Here is an 11,171-nt window from a genome sequence, read left to right on the forward strand (position 1 = left end):
CATAGTTTTTGCTTGAGTTTGATAGCTAGACTGTAGTTACATAAAAATATTGTCTGAGAAGATGATGTCTGAGTAGAGAAAAGGGCTAGAAAGTTGGTTTAGGGCGAAGAGTAACTCCCATTCTTAAATTTAAAAAAAATCTATGAATAAAATTAACTGTTTAACCCATCCTCCAGACCCAGACCCCACGTACATATTTATATTTAGCACAGGAGTCTGTGTAACATTTGAGTCACTGTTAGCCTGAGATTACAATTCATGGTCACAGCTGGAAACATTATAGGCTGTACTCATTTCACAATCATTCTTCTTTGAGTAATAGGGGAGAGTGCCTCATCCTCTCTTTGGAGACTAGGGCAGTCCCTACCATTTATGCTTTATGGTGAGGGCGAGGTGCTTGGAAGACCTGTAATACGGCTTATGATGACATTCCTCTTGGAAGTGACCAGTGATTGTCCCATACTTTATTTAGCCAGTCATCTGTTGGTGGGTGTATAGGCTGCTTCCACTCACTGACTATTGGGAATAATGTAGCTACGAACATAGGGGTGCATATGTCCCTTCAAATTAGTGTTTGCATGTTCACTGGATAAATGCATAAGAGTGGTATCACTAGATCATAAGATAAGTCCATATTTATTCGTTTAAGGACTCTCCATAAAATCGTTTAAAGAGGCTGCACCAGTTTGCATTCCCACCAGTAGCATAGCAGAGTCCCTTTTTCTCCACAGTCTCCCAACAACTATCACTTCTCATTTAGTTAATGTAGGATATTCTCACAGGTCTGAGATGGTATCTAAGTATAATATAAATTTAAACGTATTCATATATCTATGGGCCACATATATCTCTTATTGAAAGTCTGTTTAGTTCTTTGGTCCACTTTTTATTGTGTTATTATCTTTCTTTTGTGAAAATGTAAGCATTAATTTTTTTCCCCACCAGGCTTATTACTGGCACTCAGTACCAGCACTATGAATCTACCACTCTCAGCAGCCATTTTTTCTGGTTTTTTTTTTCTATTTTGTTTGATAGACAAAAGGAAAGGGGGTGATAGAGAGGCAAAGAAAAAGAGATACACCTGCAACACTGCTTCAGTACTTGCAAAGCTTCCCCCGATGGTGGTGAGTGGAGACTTAAATCTAGATCCTTGCACAATGTAACATGTGTGTTCTACCAGGTACAGTACCACTCACACCCTCTCTGTCCCATAATCTTTTTTTAATATTTATTTATTCCCTTTTGTTGTCTTATTGTTGTAGTTATTATTGTTGTTGTTGATGTTGTCATTGTTGGATAGGACAGAGAAAAATGGAGAGAGGAGAGGAAGACAGAGAGGGGGAGAGAAAGAGAGACACCTGGAGACCTGCTTCACTGTTTGTGAAGCGACTCCCCTGCAAGTGGGGAGCTGGATGCTCGAACCTGGATCCTTACGCTGGTTCTTGCACTTTGTGCCACCTGCGCTTGACCCGCTGTGCTACTGCCCGACTCTCCCATAGTCTTATAAACCATTATTGAATAATTATTTCTTTTTTCTTTTTTACTTCTTTTATTATCTTTATTTGTTGGATAGTAATAGCCATAAATCAAGAGGGAATGGGGTGATAAGGAGAGAAACAGAGAGACACCTGCAACACTGCTTTACTACTTGCGAAGTATTCCTACTGCAGGTGGAAACCAGGGACTTGAACCTGGGTACTTGTGCATTGTAACCATATCTTCTTAGACTACTTACAGACATAAATGCCTTGTCCATAAAGGCAGGCATTCCTAAAATCTATCCATATCATCCTCTTGAGCTAGTTCATATCTTTACATGTCTCAACAGGAAACATTTCATCTTTAACCTTTCTTTTGTGCTTCAATTCCTTTTATCTGACTGAATAACTGACATATCCAGTTCAGTATCTTAATCAAATGATAGCACAGAGTCTAAGTTATTATTAAAATAATATTATACAAACCAACTACTAGCCTTGTATTGCCTGCCTAATAAGTGGCATTACCATCCTCCCTGTCATAAATTATGCTAATTAGAAACTAGATGATAACTTTCCTATCCTCCTACATCTAAGTTATGGTTGTTCCATACCTCAGCTAAGATCACCATTTCCTGTAGTCTGTCCACTACAGCAATAGCTTCTTAATTGTTTTCCCCTAACTTCTCTTTGCATGTTGCCTGTTCTGGCACACCATAGAGTTCTCTTTCCCAGGTGCATCCCTGATCCTATCACTCCCTTCCTTCTATCCTGTACATGACTTCCTATCGATGCATGAGAATGTCTAAAGATTTGTAATGTGGCAAAAGGTTCCCCATCACCTAGAATTTTCTTTCCTATTCAATTCTAAATCCTATGTTACTTATTGAAGGGGGATATACTATGAAATTTTTCTTCTTAAGAGATTTTGTCATAGTGAAGCCATAGAATGTATTTACACAATCCTAGTCTACATATAATCTACATATGGCACTCCTAAACTATATGTAGTGACCAAAATTGTATATTCAGTTCATCATTGACCAAAACATGACTATATTGCTTACACTTTCCTTTGGAAACAGCTATGCTAAATTTTTGGTCTTTTGTTTTTGTTTTTACTGTGTGTTTGCTTGATTGTGTTTGGCTGATTTATTGAGTAGAAGTGTTATGGGGAAACTTTTTTTTTTTCATCAAAGAATGGTTAGTAAAGAAATGTCAAGAATTATCTAAATATTATATGATCCTTTATAGAGGGAATTATAACAATACTCAAAGAATTGTAAACCTGAAGTAGTGTGTCTTCCTTGAATTAAAGACACAAAATATTTGTAATAATTGATCTTTCTGAGTATAAGGGCATCTGAAAATGTGTGTGGAACAAAATACCTCCTCCAAAATGAAGGGTAGCAGAGCAATAAAGTAAGCATTATAAATAGACCATGCATAGGGGTAGGGGGTGCAGCATGGATAATGCTATTGGTGTGTACCTATGTAAAAGGAAACATACACCAGCTGTTCAAGTCACACAGAAATTAATGATGTGTTCAATAATCATTGAACAAGAATCACAGACTTTCATATCATTGCAGTAGAAATTTTAAGTCTCTAGGAGCCTTTAGAGGACTGCTAATTTTTGGAACTATTTGTGTTCCTATGGAAAGAGACACATGTTCTTGTTATGAGAAAACAGTAAGGTTTCTTCTCATTAGGATTCAGCTTAGGACTTTTTAAATTTTATGCCCCAAATATAAAATACAACAACCTCCTCTGAGTTGAAAAGATGGGCAAGCCTAATTTGCTCTTTTTTTTCTCCAGTGAGTTATCAAGTGTATGCCAGGTATACCTCACTCCTTTCTCCTTTTAAGTTTATGTCTATAGCTAGCTAGCACAAGATTTTCAAAGAGAAATGATTCAGTGCCTCTTCCCAAATACAGTAATTTCTTACCTGCTGTAAAAATTTAAACTCCAAATGGAAAACAGGAAGGAAAAGTTTCTAGAGAATTCAAGACAGCATATTGAACAAACATAATACCATATTGTCTTCTGTACCTTTACAGTGACATGGTGAGATATGTTCCTTTCAATGTTCATGCATACAGCTATTTGTTGTGTAATTCAAGAGGAAGAGGACCAAGAAAGAGTAGAGAAGAGACCTTGAGGTGATATCAAACACCATGAAACAAAGTTGATTTTCCTCTACTGTATTTTCTTCCAGGATGCTGACCTTGCCCATAGCAGAACCCAGTTTTCCTTTGCTTAATGGCTGAGTTCATTAGTTGCAAAAGTCTTGTCAAAGGTTTCATTAAAACAAGAAAATAAATTCAAATAGCAGTAATAGGGCTGGGAGAATCCTGGAGAATTTTACTGATGCCTATTTGATATTAATTTTCAGATCAAATTGAGGAGGAACTGTCACTTCTCAATACTATTATATCATGGTTCGGCCCCTGATTAATTATGATGATTTTTTCTACCCACTTTTACAATTGTAGTCAATATCTCCTTTGAAAGCAGTCTTTATAAATAGAAAATGGCATTAACAATGAGCAAATCTTGTGTTTATTTCTAACACATTATGATTCCCCACCATTATTTTTTTCAGAAAGTATACATGTACAGAGTATATATGCAAATGGGTGATTGTTTCTAGTTTTATAATCTAAATGTAATTTATCCTGTGTATTGCTTTTTTTCTCCCTCTTTGTCAGTATAATTGCGTGTGTTTCTTTGTGTCCCTTATAACTATTTTATTTCTGTATTATTATGAAACTTTCTTTTGAAGTATGTAACTGGTTGTCTCACATTTTTTTTTTATCAGTTTCTTGTCTGCTAGCCTTTAAGCATCTATTTCTTGGTCTTTTTTTTTTCTTCTCATGAGTACATTGCTATTTAAACTTCAAAGACTTAAAATAACTTATCAACTCTGTGAAGCTTTCCATGATACTTTCTCCCTATGCCTTTGTGATTCCTACTTTCTTTAGTTGCTTTTTTTATAAAACCTTTTCACACCCACAGGACTATAATCTGCAATGAAAAAGGATAATCTGGTTGACATTATCTGTTCTCAAAATCTAGTTATACAAAATGTATAATGTAGTTGAGAAGTCCTGGAAGAAAACTATGATTAAAATAACCTCTGTTCTGGTAACTTTCAGTACTGATAAGTTTACTCTCAGAACCTAGACCTATTGCAACTCAAATGAGGACTAATATGTATTTCCATCAGCTTGTAGTGTGCTTCAAAACCAATTGTCCGTGTGATGTTACAATATTGAGTAGAATACATATACTTTTCCTTCATCATACTCATCACCTGCCTCCAGACACTACATTCATGTGTTAAAATGATGTGCCTTAAGCTGCTGTACATCAGCATTTCCAGGAGAAGACTGTTAAAAAGAGAGAGCTTATGTGCACACGTATCCATAAACTACTGCAAAATATATACCTGAAAGCAGAAGTACACTAGAGTTTGCAGTGAGTATCCCCCTAACACTTCCTCTCCACTATTCCAAGCTTGGGATCCATGATTGCTCAACAAATTGTTTGGCTTCATATGTTAACTCTCTTTTCAATCACCAGGTTCCAGATGCCACCAGGATGCTGGCCAGGCTTCCCTGGATTGAAGACCCCACCAATGTGTCCTGGAGCTCAGCTTCCCCAGAGGCACACCTTACTAGGGAAAGAGAGAGGCAGACTGGGAGTATGGACCGACCAGTCAACGCCCATGTTCAGCGGGGAAGCAATTACAGAAGCCAGACCTTCTACCTTCTGCAACCCTCAACGACCCTGGGTCCATGCTCCCAGAGGGCTAGAGAATGGGAAAGATATCATGGGAGGGGGTGGGTTATGGGGATTGGGTGGTGGGAATTGTTTGGAGTTGTACCTCTCCTACCTTATGTTTTTGTTCATTAATCCATTCTTAATAAAAAATTAAAAAAAATACAAATGCTTGAATCTACCCCAGAATTAAACCTGGGAGGCATATGCTGTGTATTTTTAACAAGGTCCCCAGGGCATTCTGATGTACAGTGAAAGATGAAAATCAATCATTAGAGAAGAAACTATGTAGGTTAAGTATTGATCACTTCCTGGACCTCATTTAAAGTAAAGAATATTTTCAGAAGAACAACAGATTAAGGAACAAATGTCTTCATATAATTGAGCTTACCATGAATGGATTTATAAGTGTGAAGGAAAGTAACAATGAGTGTTTACCACATACTGGTGGTAGGTACTGTGTCCCATACTGTATTGTCACTATTACAAAACTTTTCTTTCTATAGCTTTATGGGTACTTCTAGTACCAGAACAGAAATCCTGAGTCCGATTCTAATCCATAATTACTTTTCTCTCGGGAATAATTGATAAAATGTAAAATGATGCATTAAAACTGAGTAACAAATAAATGATAATCTTGATTGTGTAGATACCTACAAATAATGCTTGAGACATAATCACATTAAATGTTCTTCATTATTTATCTGAAATTCAAATTTAATTGTATGTATTGCATTATCATATGGTAGATCTGGCCGTGCAGCCCATGTGAAAAGTTACTGGTTTGAATAGATCCAGTGGTGTGTGTTTTGCAATTGGATAAATTAGTGGCATTCAAGATAAGTTTTTCTTCTTTGCAGGCCCAAGTGTTCCCTTAGTTGAAGAGAGGAGAGATATACTACTGCCATTTGCCTTTATATAAAAGTTAAATTTGGGCCAGGCAGTGATGCAGAGGGTTCAATGCACCTGGCACAAAGCGCAAGGACCAGCATAAGGATACCGGTTCGAGCCCCCTGCTCCCCACCTGCAAGGGGAGGTCGTTTCACAGGCAGTGAAGCAGGTCTGCAGGTCTCTCAGTGAAGCAGTGAAGCAGGTCTCTCCCCCTCCCTATCTTCCCCTCCTCTCTCCATTTCTCTCTGTTCTCTCCAACAACAATGACAGCAATGACAACAGAAATAATAACAATGATAAACAAACAACAAGGGCAACAAGAGGGATAAAATAGCCTCCAGGAGCAGTAGATTCATAGTGCAGGCACCGAGTCCCAGCGATAACCCTAAAGGCAAAAAAGAAAAAGTTAAATTTGAGGTGGAGCCAAGATGGTGACTCAGAGACAATGCATGGCCTGAGCTCTCCAAAGAGGCTGCTTCAAAACTGGGAAGTGACTGTGACTGGTCATCTCCATCCGGAACAACATAGTGACCTCCTTGTGGGCCTTTATAGGAATTTGCCCTCAATGTGGATCAACAGTGGTAGATACTGCCCAATCTCCAAAGGAAGGTTGGGTCAACATACTCTGCCACTCCAGGAAGACTGGTCCTACAATGAGTACAGCCTAGAATGTTCCTAGCTGTTACCACAGAATGCGAGCTCAGACCTACAAGGATGCAGAAGTTACACAGGCTCCTGTAGTGAAAATGGGCCCCAGATCAGATCAGTGGAGCTTACAGTTAAAGGTATTTATATATTTTCCCATATTTGGGAGCTACTCTCTTCCTGGATCCAGCTTTCTAGTCCTATCTCCAATTCTGACACCATCTCCCCAGACAATACCTTTAACTCATCTGCATGTTAGCTGTTGGGCTCAGGCAAAAATTAGCAAAGTTATGGGCCTCTTGGAATATACCTTAAATAGACTTCCTAACTTTTTCCAAAATGGAGACCCCAAATGTCACCTGCTATATTCTTACCTTTAGGTTCCTGATTATCAAACAGTTTTTCTTCTTTATATCTTAATACTTTTTCAGCCGCCAATTTGCAACGCTACCATGATATCAACTTGACTTCCCTGGAAGACAACCTTACCAGTGTGTCCTGGAACCATACCTCTCAGGAGCCCTCCCCCACTAGAGAAAGATAAAAACATGCTGGGAGTATGGATCAGCTTGCCAATGCCCATGTCCAGTGGAGAAACCATTACAAAAGCCAGAGCTTCCACCTTTTGCACCCCATAACGATCCTGGGTCCATGCTCCCAGAGTGAATAGAAATAGGAAAGCTTCCAATGGAAGGGACAGGATACAGAACTCTGGTGATAGGAATTGTGTGTAATTGTACCCCATCTTATCTTATGGTCTTTCAATCATTATTAAATCAATAAAAGAAAAAAAGGGAGAAAGAAAGGAAGGAAGGAAGGAAGGAAGGAAGGAAGGAAGGAAGGAAGGAAGGAAGGTAAAGGAAAGAAGGAAGCCCCAGAAAACTAGTTTACTTGGACAGTGTACCTGCTTTGTGGTTTGAGATTAGCCCTTACCACATTGAAGAAAGCTTTGGTGCTGTGGTGTCTTTCCCCAAACTCTTTGTCTCTACATTTCTCTATCTGAAAAGCCTAGAGTTCGGTGAAGCCACAGTGATGAGAGAGAGAGAGAGAGAGAGAGAGAGAGAGGGGAGAGAGAAGAGGAGAGGAAGGGAGGGGAGGGGAGGGGAGGGGAAGGATAGGGAGGGGAGGGGAGCGGAAGGAAGGGGAAGGTAGGGGAGAGGCGAGGAGAGGTGAGGAGAGGAGAGGAGAGGAGAGGAGAGGAGAGGAGAGGAGAGGAGAGGAGAGGAGAGGAGAGGAGAGGAGAGAAGAGAAGAGGAGAGAAGAAAGAGAACATAGAAAGAGGTAGGGAAAGAAACACAGCAACAAAGTTTCCCTCAGTATAGGCATCCTTCCAAGTGAATTGCCATGTCCGCCCTTTGAAGTCTTCATTAATTCTTCTTATCTCAAAAAAATAAATTGTGTTATCAATGCTCTCACTGTAATTTATTCACATCTTTATTATAACCCTTATTTCATCTGTGTTCTACTAGAGTTAGTTGTCTATGTCCTCCTAGAATAAAGTATATATTTCATGTTGGCAATGACAGTCTTATTCATCTCTGGGACTCTATATAAAACAATTGCTCAACGAGTTAATGTGCAGTGTTAACTCAGTGAATCAAGCAGAAAGATATATTTGGTACAGGTAATGGAAAGTCATAGCTAATTTCCTCATTCAGGTACGAACATAGCCTTAATCACTGTCCTGGGATGTGAGGATCTGCCTATAGTCAGGGTTGAGGACACACTCCCCAAACTATAGATGATTGGAAGTCAATTTCAGAACAGTGATTTCGGGATGTAAGGACAGTTTGAAGAGAAGGAGAATTTTGCTTTCAAGGTTACGCTTTTAAGAATTTTCTATAATGTACACTTAGGGATTTGACTGTAATCCAACTATGCTAATATGTTTTGTATTGGTCTCTGGCATCCAGGAACCACTTCCACACTTCCATAAACAATTTAATAAATGTAAATATCAAGACAGAGTTGTAAATGTGGAACTTATTTGCAATATACTAACCTTGATATTATCAAATGTCGTGTATTATAAGTCAAGACATTCATGCTGCCTGTTTTATATTACATTTATTTTACTTTTTAAAAGCACAGTATATTCCTTTAAGCTTCCTTATGCCCTGTCTAAGCAATCTAGTTTGTGTGTTCTGACCTCACAGAAATCAGGAACTTTACAGTTATAGGTTTAATGAATATTCCTAGTAGGAAACAAACTCATGGTTCAGATACCCCCAAATACAACTATATCCTCTAAATATGGCTTCACTGTGTATTCTAGCTATTCACATTATAGGACCTCCTGCATTTCCCATATAAGATGTGTAGTGATCATTGTGAATTACATATAAATGATTTGATAATCTAAAATGCAGAATTATAGACTCCTTTCTCCCTTCCACTGTCTGAGAATGTGGACATGTATATGTTAAAAAGTACTTAGTGTTAACATATAAAGCCAAACAAATTGTTGACTCTTCTTTCAGCCATCAGGTTCCAGATACTAACATGATGCCAACCAGACTTCCCTGGGCAGACGACCCCACCAATGTATCCTGGAGCCCCTCTTCTCCAGAGCCCCGCCCCACTAGGGAAAGAATGATACAGGCTGGGAGTATGGATCGAACTGTCAACGCCCATGTTCAGAGGGGAAGCAATTACAGAAGACAGACCTTCAACCTTCTGCACCCCATAATGACCCTGGGTCCATACTCCCAGAGGGATAAAGAATAGGAAAGCTATCATAGGAGGGGATGGGATACAGAGTTCTGGTGGTGGGAATTGTGTGGAATTTTACCCTTCTTATTCTATGGTTTTTGTCAGTGTTTCCCTTTTGTAAATAAAAATATTTTTAAAAGTAGTTAGTGTGTGTGAGGGGGGGTGAAGGGGGACAAACAGTACCAGTAACAGACAGATCATACCCAGGGGAAAAAAATCTCAATTAAAAAAAAATCTTCCTGGAATCTCAGCACAGCCTAAAAAGTCTGAAGATCAGGTGCATACCAATAGACATGTGGAAAGTAACAGGCAGAACTTTGTGGGGCAGAGACAACTTGATTCCTGAGCTACAGCCACAGTTGGGCAAACCATCTTGATTTGTAGCTACTGAGTACTTGGCAGCAGCACAGGGGAGAATGCATAATAGGACAGTTAGAGACCACAGGGCAATCTGTTAGGCACAATAAGATAAGCTATGATTGTGCAAAAAGATTCTCAAGCCTGAGGTTCTCATTCTTCTTCTTCTAGCGTTTGCCCTTCTTCCGTAGCCAGTCAACAGCGTCAGGTTGAGCCTGATGTAAAGTTTCGAGACCTCCTTTGAATCTGGAGAGGTGGCAGTCATTGACTATGTGGGTCATAGTCTGTCTGTAGCCGCAGGGGCAGTTCGGGTCGTCTCTGGCACCCCAGAACCAACCCCCAGGGGAAGGACAGCAGCTCCTAGCAGGCTCCCTGCTGACCTATTTTCTTTACTAGTATTCCTGGCTCACCAGGGGTGCTTTTCCCTTTTGTTTTCCTTCTCTTATTTTTCTAAGTGGCTGGAGCTCTATTTGAGTGACAAAATGCCTAATCATTCAGAGCCTCACCCCATCCCTGCCTGGGAAAGACTATCTGGAGGTTTTTTGTTTTGTTTTGTTTTGTGTTATTTGTTTATTTATTTGGATAGTCTTACAATTGGCTGTCTTTGTTCAGGCTGCCTGCAGCCAATTTGGAGCTGTCCAAGCTGAAGACTGACTGTTAGGTTTTTTTACTCTATTCTATTTTATTAGTAGTATTATAACGTGTCCCTTTTGTCCCTCCTTCTTCAGGTTGACCAAAACTGTTGATGTTTTCTCTACTGCTAAGTGGCTGGGTGTCCTAACCAGTGTGAGAGGAACTTATTTCTCTCTACCTCTTCTCTCCACTCTCCTTTGTCCCTCTTCCTAGCTATTAAAAACTCTTTCCTTGTTGGTATGCTTCTGGATTCTGCTTGTGAAGCCTTCTGTTTTTATCGTTACATTGGGTTTGCTTTGTGTTGCTTGCGATGTGTTCTGTTTGCATGTCCACTGTTGGCTGGGCACCCCCCTGCTTCCAGGATATTGGTTTGGCCCTCGCTCCCCCTGCTTCTGGTACATTTGGTTTAGTCCTCGCTGGTTCAAGCTTTTTCCTTCTGCCCGCCCCCTATCGTACGTATTTCCATTGTTCCTGATACTTTCGCCTCAGGAGAGAGGTAGGAGAAATACAGGACATAATTGTGTTGTGATTAGGTTGTTGGACTGCATCCCAGCTCGTGAATAAAGATTGAACTGCATTCTCAGCTCAGTCATGAGTCCCTGGTCATCTCTGTCTCCCACCCGTGAAGCCAGCATGGCAAAATGGTGCCCGAACAGGGACTTACACCAACGT

Source organism: Erinaceus europaeus, chromosome X (assembly GCF_950295315.1).
Source record: "Erinaceus europaeus chromosome X, mEriEur2.1, whole genome shotgun sequence".
In the NCBI taxonomy this organism is placed as follows: domain Eukaryota; kingdom Metazoa; phylum Chordata; class Mammalia; order Eulipotyphla; family Erinaceidae; genus Erinaceus; species Erinaceus europaeus.